This window comes from Mustela erminea, chromosome 7 (assembly GCF_009829155.1).
Source record: "Mustela erminea isolate mMusErm1 chromosome 7, mMusErm1.Pri, whole genome shotgun sequence".
NCBI classification, from domain to species: Eukaryota; Metazoa; Chordata; class Mammalia; order Carnivora; family Mustelidae; genus Mustela; species Mustela erminea.
This window is the reverse complement of record NC_045620.1, coordinates 114,302,295-114,313,394: the sequence shown is the minus strand read 5'-3', so window position 1 is coordinate 114,313,394 and position 11,100 is coordinate 114,302,295.

The following is an 11,100-nucleotide window of genomic DNA, read 5'->3' as shown; positions in this document are numbered from 1 at the left end:
TACTATGTTGAATAGCAGTGGTGATAACACATCCCTGCCATGTTCCTGACCTCAGCAGAAAAGCTTTCAGTTTTTCTCCATTGAGCATGATATTTGCAGTGGGTTTTTCATAGATGGCTTTGATAATATTGAGGTGTGTGCCCTCTGTCCCTACACTTTGAAGAGTTTTGATCAGGAAGAGATGCTGTACTTTGTCAAATGCTTTTTCAGCATCTATTGAGAGTATCATATGGTTCTTGTTCTTTCTTTTATTAATGTATTGTATCACGTTGATGGAGTTGCAGATGTTGAACCAAACTTGCAGCCCTAGAATAAATCCCACTTGGTCGTGGTGAATAATCCTTTTAATGTACTGTTGGGTCCTATCAGCTAGTATTTTGGTGAGAATTTTCGCATTTGTGTTTATCAAGGATAGTGGTCTGTAATTCTCTTTTTTGATAGGATCCTTGTCTGGTTTTGGGATCAAGGTGATGCTCGCCTCATCAAATGAGTTTGGAAGTTTTCCATCCATTTCTATTTTTTGGAACAGTTTAAGGAGAATTCTTTAAATGTTTGTTAGAATTCCCCTGGGAAGCCATCTGGCCCTGGGCTTTTGTTTGTTTGAAGGTTTTTGATGACTGTTTCAATCTCCTTACTAGTTATCGGTCTGCTCAGGTTTTCTATTTCTTCCTGTTTCAGTTGTGGTAGTTTATATGTCTCTAGGAATGCATCTATTTCTTCCAGATTGCCAAATTTGGTGTAGAGTTGCTCTTAAGTATGTTCTTATAATTATTTGTATTTCTTTGGTGTTGGTTGTGATCTCTCCTCTTTCATTCATGATTTTATTTATTTGGGTCCTTTCTCTTTTCTTTTTGATAAGTCTGGCCAGGGGTTTATCAATCTTATTAATTAATTTAAAGAACCAGTTCCTAGTTTCATGATTTGTTCCATTGTTTTTTTGGTTTGTTTCATTGATTTCTGCTCTGATCTTTGTGATATCTCTTCTCCTGCGGGGTTTAGGCTTTCTTTGTTGTTCTTTCTCCGGCTCCTTTAGGTGTGGGGTTAGGTTGTGTATTTGAGACCTTTCTTGTTTCTTGAGAAAGGCTTGTATTGCTATATATTTTCCTCTTATGATTGCCTTTGCTGTGTCACACAGATTTTGAACTGTTGTGTTTTCATTATCATTTGTTTTCATGAATTTTTTAAAATTCTTCTTTAATTTCTTGTTTGACCCATTCATTCTTTAGAAGGATGCTGTTTAGTCTCCATGTATTAGTGTTCTTTCCAAATTTCCTCTTGTGATTCAGTTCTAGCTTCAGAGCATTGTGGTCTGAAAATATGCAGGGAATGATCCCAATCTTTGATACTGGTTGGGACCTGATTTGTGACCCAGGAAGTGATCTATTCTGGAGAGTGTTCCATGTGCAGAAGAGAAGAATATGTATTCTGTTGCTTTGAGATGGAATGTTCTGAATATATCTGGGATGTCCATCTGGTCCAGTGTGTCATTTAAGGCCTTTATTTCCTTGTTGATCTTTTGCTTGGATGATCTGTCCATTTCCGTGAGGGGAGTGTTAAAGTCCCCTACCTTTATTATATTATTTTCGATGTGTTTCTTTGATTTTGTTATTAATTGATTTATGTAGTTGGCTCTTTCATGTTAGGGGCATAGATATTTAAAATTGTTAAATCTTGTTGGACAGACCCTTTGAGTATGATATAGTGTCCTTCCTCATCTCTTATTAGTCTTTGGCTTAAAATCTAATTGATCTGATTTAAGGATTGTCACTCCAGCTTTCTTCTGATATCCATTAGCATGGTAAATTGTTTTCCACCCCTTCACTTTTTTTTTTATAAAGATTTTATTTATTTGACAGAGAGAGATCACAAGTAGGCAGAAAGGCAAGCAGAGAGAGAGAGAGAGAGAAGGAGGAGGAATCAGGCTCCCCACCTAGCAGAAAGCCCAATGCGGGACTCGATCCCAGAACCCTGAAATCATGACCTGAGCTGAAGGCAGATGCTTAACCCACTGAGCCACCCAGGTAGCCCCACCCCCTCACTTTAAACCAGGAGGTGTCTTCAGGTCTAAAATGAGTTTCTTATAGGCAGCATATTGATGGGTTTTGTTTTTTTATCCATTCTGATACCCTGTGTCTTTTGACTGGGGGGCATTTAGCCCATTAACATTCAGGGTAACTATTGAGAGATGTGAATATTGTGCCATTGTATTGCCTGTAAGGTGACTGTTACTGTATATTGTCTCAGTTTCTTTCTGATCTACTACTTTTAGGGTCTCTCTTTGCTTAGAGGACCCCTTTCAATATTTCCTGTAGAGCTGGTTTGGTGTTTGCACATTCTTTCAGTTTTTGTTTGTCCTGGAAGTTTTTTTTTTTATCTCTCCTTCTATTTTCAATGATAGCCTAGCTTGATATAGTATTCTTTGCTCTGAATATATCATGCTAGTTCTTTCTGGCCTGCCAGGTCTCTGTGGATAAGTCTTCTGCCAATCTAATATTTTTACCATTGTATGTTAGAGACTTCTTGTCCCGGACTGCTTTCAGGATTTTCTCTTTGCCGCTAAGACTTGTAAATTTTACTATTAGGTGACAGGGTGTGGACCTATTGTTATTGATTTTGATGGGGGGGGATTCTCTGCACCTCCTGGACTTTGATGCTTGGTCCCTTTGCCATATTAGGTTAATTATCTACAATAATTCTCTCCAATATACCCTCTGCTCCCCTCTCTCTTTCTTCTTATTCTGGAATCCCAATTATTCTAATGTTGTTTCATCTTATGGTATTACTTATCTCTCCAGTTCTCCCCTTGTGGTCCAGTAGTTGTTTGTCTCTGTTTTGCTCAGCTTCTATATTCTCCATCATTTGGTCTTCTGTATCACTAATTCTCTCTTCTGCCTCATTTATCCTAGCAGGAAGAGCCTCCATTTTTTATTGCACCTCATTAATAGCTTTTTTGATTTCAACTTGGTTAGTTTTTAGTTCTTTTATTTGTACAGAAAGGGCTTTTATCTCTCCAGAAAGGGTTTCTTTAATATCTTCCATGCCTTTTTCAAGCCTGGCTAGAACCTTGAGAATTGTCATTCTGAACTCTAGATCTGACATATTACCAACATCTGTATTGATTAGGTCCCTAACCTTTGGTACTGCCTTTATTCTTTTTTTTTTTTTTTTTTTTTTTTTTTTGTGGTGAGTTTTTCTGCCTTGTCATTTTGTCCAGATAAGAATATATGAAGGAGCAAATAAAATACTAAAAGGGTGGCAAAAACCCCAGGAAAATGTGCTTTAACCAAATCAGAAGAGACCCCAAATCGTGAGGGGGACAAAGGGGATAAAAAGAAGTTCAGGAAAAAAAAAAAAGAAAAAAAAAAAAAGAAAACAAATAAAGAATAAATATAAAAAAATATATATATATGTATATATATTTGACTGGTGACTAGAACAGTATCACCCACTTAATTTTGGGAGAATTTTGGTCTCTTAGAAGAAACTATCCCAAAATTGTAAAGAATAAAAAACATATATAAGGGTAAACACAATGAAGGGATGGAATATACCTGTAAAGATGAGGAAAAATTTTTTTTTAATTTTCTAAAAAAGGAGTTGATAAAGTAAGTTGATTGGGAGAATAAAGAAAAAGAAAGTGGAGAGAATTTGCTCAGGTTGGAGACTAGAACAAGCCTGGAGCTAGATTTAGGGTATATTTTGCTCTATTAGAAGAAGTTGTAACCCAAATTTTTTAGAAGAAAAATCCCTATGTGTATACAAAAAATAAAGTTAGATACAACGAAGCATAAAATATGACTATAATAATGAAGGTTCAAAAAAGATTACTATTATTATTTTTTATGAAAGGTATTGTTAATATAAACTAGTTAAAAAACGTTAAAGAGGAAAGGGTAAAAGTTAAAAAATTAGCAGAAGAAAAAAATAAAATGAAAAAAATTAACTGCAAGACTAAAGAATCATGGGGAGAAAGACATGAATTCCATGCTTTGCTTTCTTCTCCTCTGGGATTCCACTGTTCTCCTTGGTAAGTGAACTTGGTCTTGGCTGGATTTCTTGTTGATCTTTGTGGGGAGGCGCCTGTTGTGGTGATTCTCAAGTGTATTTGCCCCAGGCAGAATTGCACCTCCCTTACAAGGGGCCAGGCTAAGTAATCCGCTCAGGTTCGCTCTCGGGAGCTTTTGTTCCCTGAATGCTTTCCGTAGAGTTCCGGAGGACAGGAATGAAAATGGTGGCCTCCCAATCTCCAGCCGGAGGCGCCGAGAGCTGGGGACCAACTCCTCAGTGTGCCCTCAGAGAAAAGCGCTCAATCACTCCCGTCTCCCTGGCCTCGGAGCTCACACAGCCTGTGACCTGTTCAAGGTAAACCTGAGTTGAGCACTCACTCCTCAGCTGTCTCTGTAGTCGGCTTCCCTGCTCTAATACCTGCAAGTTCTGTGACACTCAGACACCCCCGATCCTTCTGTGACCCTGTGGGACCTGGGGCCATGCTGACCCTGCGTGGGCTTTACCCCGGCTTAGCCTCTGGAGCAATGTCCCTCAGTGGAGCCGACTTTTAAAAGTACTGATTTTGTGCTCAGTTGTTCTGCCACCTGCCGGGAGCCGGCCCCTCCCCCCGCAGTCTATCTTCCCGTCGCTTTGGATTCACTTCTCCGCCAGTCCTACCTTTCAGAAAGTGGTCGAGTTTCTGTTTCTAGAATTGTTGCTCTTCTTCTCTTCGATCTCCTGTTGGATTTGTAGGTGTTCGCAATGGTTTGATAAGCTATCTAGCTGTTCTCCTGCTACCTGATGTCGTCCCAGCCAGCTACTTCTCCACCATCTTGACTCCTCCCCCTCTAACAATGTTTTTATGTACTTTCTTGTACATATATTTTTAAAAATATGCAAAATTTTCTCTGAGATTTAAGCCAACAATATGGTATATACATCTTCATTTTTACTATATATTGTTAGTCAGTCTACAAATTGGCCATCCCAATAATATATATTTGCCCAAAGGATGAAAGAGTTTCCCTGATGCACATCACTGACAATACTTTTGACCAAAGAAACAGACCCATGTGTGTAGTTTCTGTTGTTATCAGACAGGCTTGTCTTGTCACTCACTCCTCTGGAAATCAGATGAATGACATTTTATTTCTCTCCCTCCACCTTGAAGGATTTATAACCCTTCCTCTACATAGGGACAAACACATCTGGTAACAGCTGAACACTCTCTACAGATTTACTTTATGAAAGGAAACAGAAGTCTCTGGCAGTGTTCTCAAGTCTTGCTTCCGAAGGCAAAGTGGTAGTAACTGGGCACCTATTCCTCTTCTCTAAATGATGAATGACTTGACATCTAAGGATAAATAGTGGTATTCTATTTCCTAAATGAGTATCAGCCTTCTGATACTGAATTATAAGAGCCAACAAACAGTAAATAATACCCCATTTTCCCAAGAGGTAGATATGTATACATTATAGAGATAAGTTCACATATGTATACAATTAGTGCCTCTCAGTGCAACTCTGCCCTTTATTTCTCTGTTTGTATCTACTTAAGCTAGACCTTGTAAACATTTCTCCTTCATTTAGTTTGTTAATTTTTGTCAGTATAGGGCATCGAGGTACACTGAAGGACAAAGAGTCTTCTCTCCCTTGTCCTGGTGTATTTTTGTTTCTTCTTGCTATTACAGCATTTGGCTGGCATGTGAGACACATAATGGCAGACATTTAGTGGTACTGACTCCCGAAGTGTTTCAGTATATGCCCTATGAATGACTCCCTGGGGAGTTCCATGGGCACCCTAGCTAATATCCCAGCTAAGGGTCTTTTTGTAGGTGGTTTCCTGATAAGTACTGCTGGTGTCATAGACAGTACACTAGTCAAGTTCAACAGCACCTCTCCAGGCAGCTATCAGGTGAGGTTTTTCAGCACTATAGTGGGTACTTTCCTGTGTGTGAATTTAGCCTGTGGAACTTCTGGGAACTACATTATAGCCTGGTAGGCTACAACCATACCCTCTACCATGAGGTCTGAATCTTACCCTTGGAGAGGAGAGTCCTTTTCCCAGTTTGCTCCTTTTTTGGCACTGTGCCTCACCCCTGTATTTAATGCTCTTGCATTCTTTGGATTTTTCTTTATTCCCTTGGCACTGTTACAAGTTAATAATCCTTTATATTAAGCATTCATTGTTCAAATTACTCTGTGGTTTCTGTCTCCTGATTTGACCCTGAACACTATGATATTTAAGCAAATTTCCACTCCATAACATCTCCGACAGTTTAATTATCTTAAATAGAAAATACAATTAATAGTAAGGGTTCTACAAATATATAAGATGTTTTAAATTTATTTTTTATTATAGAATGACTCTATCAATATCCCTAAAGACCAAGGGAGATCAAATTCAATTAGCAGTGGTTTAAAGTTTCCTACTTCCTTGCCATGGTATTAAGTACTTCTTTTTATATTATCTAACACATTAGACAATGTAAGTACATAGATAATATGCTTCTGTGACTACTGATGTATAGGGTGTTTCTGCAACTTGCTTAAAGTTTTGCATGCAGCGATGAAGTAGCTGGAAATCCAACTGAGTTTTTCTGGATACTCATCTCATATTCCTGCCCATACTGTGTTTAAATAGTTTCCCCACACTTCTTGCCACATTTCCATTTAATGAGACTGGATACCAGAATGGGACAATAACCAATTTTACTAATAATTTTAAAATCTCCTTTTCTTTCTGATTCATGCTTTCTTTATGCCAGTCTCCTTTTCCTATTCATACTTTTTATTTCTCAGAATAATAGACATGAAGTTCACATCCCTTCTAAACATACATGATCTAGAGTAAGTGCTATTTTAAAGCAATACATTGAATGATTTTGGTTCCTTGATTAAAGCAATACATTGAATGATTTTGGTTCCTTGATTGCATTATTGTGATATTGTTATATTGTCACTTCTGTTGCACTTCTCCTAGCTATTGTTTCTGCCCTGGTTACTACTATTAGTTCCTTTCCATTAGTTCATAAACATAAAATTTGTGATGAGAATTCATTATATTTGACCCCAGGAAATCGATGGACTTTCATGTTGCCTGTGTGCATTTGCATAATTTTTTCTGCTTTGTGGTTTAAATGATGCTAACTGTGCTGTTGGACCTGCATGCGAGGTGTTTTAAGAAGTTGTGGCAATGAATGACACGGAGACCAAGACAGGCAGGTTGGCAGACATTCATTTGTGCAGATGTTACAGATGGATATGTAGGGAGTGGTGTCCTCAGGTGAAATGGAGTTGAGAATTCTTGGTGGTTTAGGAAGAGAAATGTTAAGAGTTGCTGGCAGATTCGTTTGAGGAGAAAATATTTGTATCAAGAATAAGGATTTAGTGTTTGGTTTAGGGTTGGGTTTTGGCCCAATTTATTGTAATCCAATGTTTTGTATTTAATTATCTAGGAAGATTGTGGTATTTTTAGTAAGAGGCAGCAGAATGTAAGGGTTCAAAGAACTTATTCTAGAGCCCATGCTACCCGGATTCAAATTTGGCCTTCACTGTTTTCCAGCTAAGTTGCCTAGACTTGCTCTCATGTTCCTCATCATCAAATTGGGCATAGTGATATTTCGTACATTATAGGGTTATGATTCTGGAGGATTCCTCAAAACTGCAAAGCAAGGAAACTATAACAGTGAACATAATGAAAAATAAATTACATCATTTGTATCATCATTATTAGTGATACAGAATGCATTAGAAATCAGTATTTCTACATATCTTCTGATAAACAATGTCAGTTAATCTAGGTAGGGTACATGAGAAAAACCCTTGTATTATTAAGCTGATATGTACTCAGCCATTAAAAAAAAAGGATGTTTATAAAAAATAAAAAATTAATTAAAAAAAATAAAAGTGAAAAAAAAGGATGAAATTTTGCCATTTGCCTGATGTGGATGGATCTAGAGTATATTACACTAAACAAAATAAATCATAGAAAGACAAATACCATATAATTTCACTCATATATGAAATTGAAGAAACAAAACAATGAACATAAGGGAAGGGGGGAAAATAACAAGAGGAAAGCAAACGTAAGAGACTCTTAATTATAGAGAACAAACTGAGGGTTGGCGGAGGGGAGACCAGCAGGGGGTGGGGCTAAAGGAGGGCACTTGTGATGAGCACTGAGTGTTGTATAAGAGTGATGGATCACTAAATTCCATCCCTGAAACCAATAATTTGCTGTATGTTACTTACTAGAACTTAAATAAAAACTTGAAATATTTAAAAAAAAAACTGATAGAATAAAACAATTTGATCTCTGAATGAAAAGAAATTAGAAATATTCCATCAAAAGGAAAAAGATTTAATCTCTGTATTAGTACATATTCAATATCAGAAAACACATTTCAGAAGGAACATGAGGGAGGGAAGTAAGGGCAGAACAATAATCTGGCTTAGGTTATAGAATCAGTACATGCCAGACAATTTCTACATTTAGCTATAGAATTCTAGTCTGCCTTTCTCTTTTGGGTTCTCTTCCCCCTGGATTTTTATAACAGATTCAAAGAGAGTATCTCGACCAATTTAAGATCATTCAACTTCAAGACTGTTAGTGATATTGTGTTCAGTGATTCTACATCCCTCAAATGACATAAACCTCAGCGTTCTTTGTGTTGTGGCTTGTGTCTGGTCCATAATGGTAGTTGGTACAACAATGAGCCTTCTGGTGGAATATCTTACTATTTTCTTAAAATCTTCTTGCTATGATCAACTTATTTTATATTGTATATATCATATATATGAAATCTATATACCTATATAATCATAGGTATATACTTGAAAAAATATTGCCTGTATCTCACATTGAAAGGACAGAAAATGAGGACTTGCTGATTCCAGCAGGTAGGTTTCTCCAGAAGCTGCTTTGAGATGTATATTTGTCTGAAGGAACTTGATTGCAGGGTGCTGAATTCACACCTGTGAGGAGAAAGAAGGAAAAAGGATTGGACAGAGGATGAAATTGAAATACAGTGTAGTCACAGCAAAGGACTCAGCTAATCCTGTAAGGAGCCCTGAGGCTAGGAAGACCCTGCAGACCATGGAAGCCAAAAGGATATTTTGCCAAACTTAACTATGTTGAAACTCATTAAATAATGAATGACTGTTCCAGCATGCAAACAGTATTCGAACTTGGCATCACTGATCCAGGTCCCTGGAATGTTCTAAGTTGCCCTGGATTACAGTTTAGAATACCCTTCCGTTGTGATTCCAGAAATTGCATGAAATTTGACTGTCCTCTTATGACAGTTGCTTAATAACATTTTTCTTTCTTTCATACTGAAATTTCTGTTGCAAAGACGATAATGATATACTTGGGCATATTTCTTTACTGCTCAAGACAGAATCCTGGAAGTCATTATGGATGCCTGTTTCTTCCTCATACCACACTCTGGATCTTTTAAAATTTCCAAGCCCTTCCATTTTAACTCCTAGATTTCTCTTAATTTTCCCTTTTCTTCATCCCTTATTACTATTTTCTTAATTCAAGTCATTATTTTTTCCTGCCCATCTAACTGATTATTTCCTCACTGGTTTTCCAGATGTGACTCTTTCTGGGTGTACCTGGTGAGAGTATTGTCATAGATTCTCCAGCTGCAGGTTTTGTTGTTTTTTTAAAACTTATTTATAGAGGTTTTGGGAGAAACAAAAACAAACAACAACCAAACAAAAACTCCTTTCTGATGTGTCATTACACATACTTCTTTCCTATACCTCTTAGATGACAATGAAGATTACACACACACACACACACACACACACACACACACACACACAGAACTACTTATGTTCTGATATCTAAAAACACTGGACTTTAGAGATTTAGTTGAGTATGCTGATCTTTCCTCAGAAGTTAATAATGGCCCTGTAAAATTGGTATTAGGGATTAACACACTTTCAATAGTTAATTCCTTTATAATTGTGGTATTTAACTGTTGAATCTTGTAATTGGTCTTTGGGCAATTTTGATAATACTATAATCTTATTGGTGAAGTCGCATATGATTTAAAAATGGGAATAACTATATCAAGATCTTCAGACATGTTTTCAGTTATGGTAATAATTTTATCAAAAGTCATCTTGTCTACTTCTATCGCTATTTGTGAATTAACAGCTACTTTTATAAATTAAATCTCTCCTGATATTAAAAAATCTCAAAACAAGGACTACTGATGATAATACAATAATGGAAGAAAGGCTAATTATAGGTGTGAGGCTCCTTTTAAAAAAATCCTAGTTCAGGGGTGCCTGGGTGGCTCTTTGGATATGGCATCTGCCTTCAGCTCAGGTCATGATCCCAGGGTCCTGGGATGGAGCCCTGAATCAGACTCCCTCCTCACTGGGGAGCCTGCTTCTCCCTCTCCGTCTGCTGCTCCTCCTGCTTGTGCTCTTTGTCAAGTAAATATAAATAATATAAATATAAATATAAATAATATAAATATATAAATAATCTTTAAAAATAAAAAATAAAATAAAAATCCTACTTCAGATCTATATTGTATCTGCTTTAGCTTTCATTCCTCCTTCCCCAAAAGGTACCAAGAACCTCCAACTGCATTTATATTTTAAGTCAGGTAAACTGGTGGGAACTGGCAAGACGAAAACTGTTTATCACCAAAAAGAAGGGAAATCCAGGGGTGCCTGGGTGGCTCAGTGGGTTAAGCCTCTGCCTTCAGCTCAGGTCATGAACCCGGGGTCCTGGGATGGAACCCTGCATCGGGCTCTCTGCTCACAGGGAGCCTGCTTCCCTTCCTCTCTCTCTGCCTGCCTCTCTGCCTACTTGTGTTCTCTTTTTGTCAAATAAATAAATAAAAATCTTTAAAAAAAAAAAGAAGGGAAATACACATCTCACAGTTCCATAATGGATGAAAGCAAGATTTGAGGAAATTAACACTATACAAATATAGTGTTATATTTTGCATTGTTGGGCTCAAGATGCAAATGCTTTGTGACGAAAAAAATGAAACAGAGGGTATTAAAATGGATGAATTGGGTAATGTGGAAGAGGGCTTTCTGTAATCAAACTTTCCAGGTGAAACACAAAACTAGTGTAAT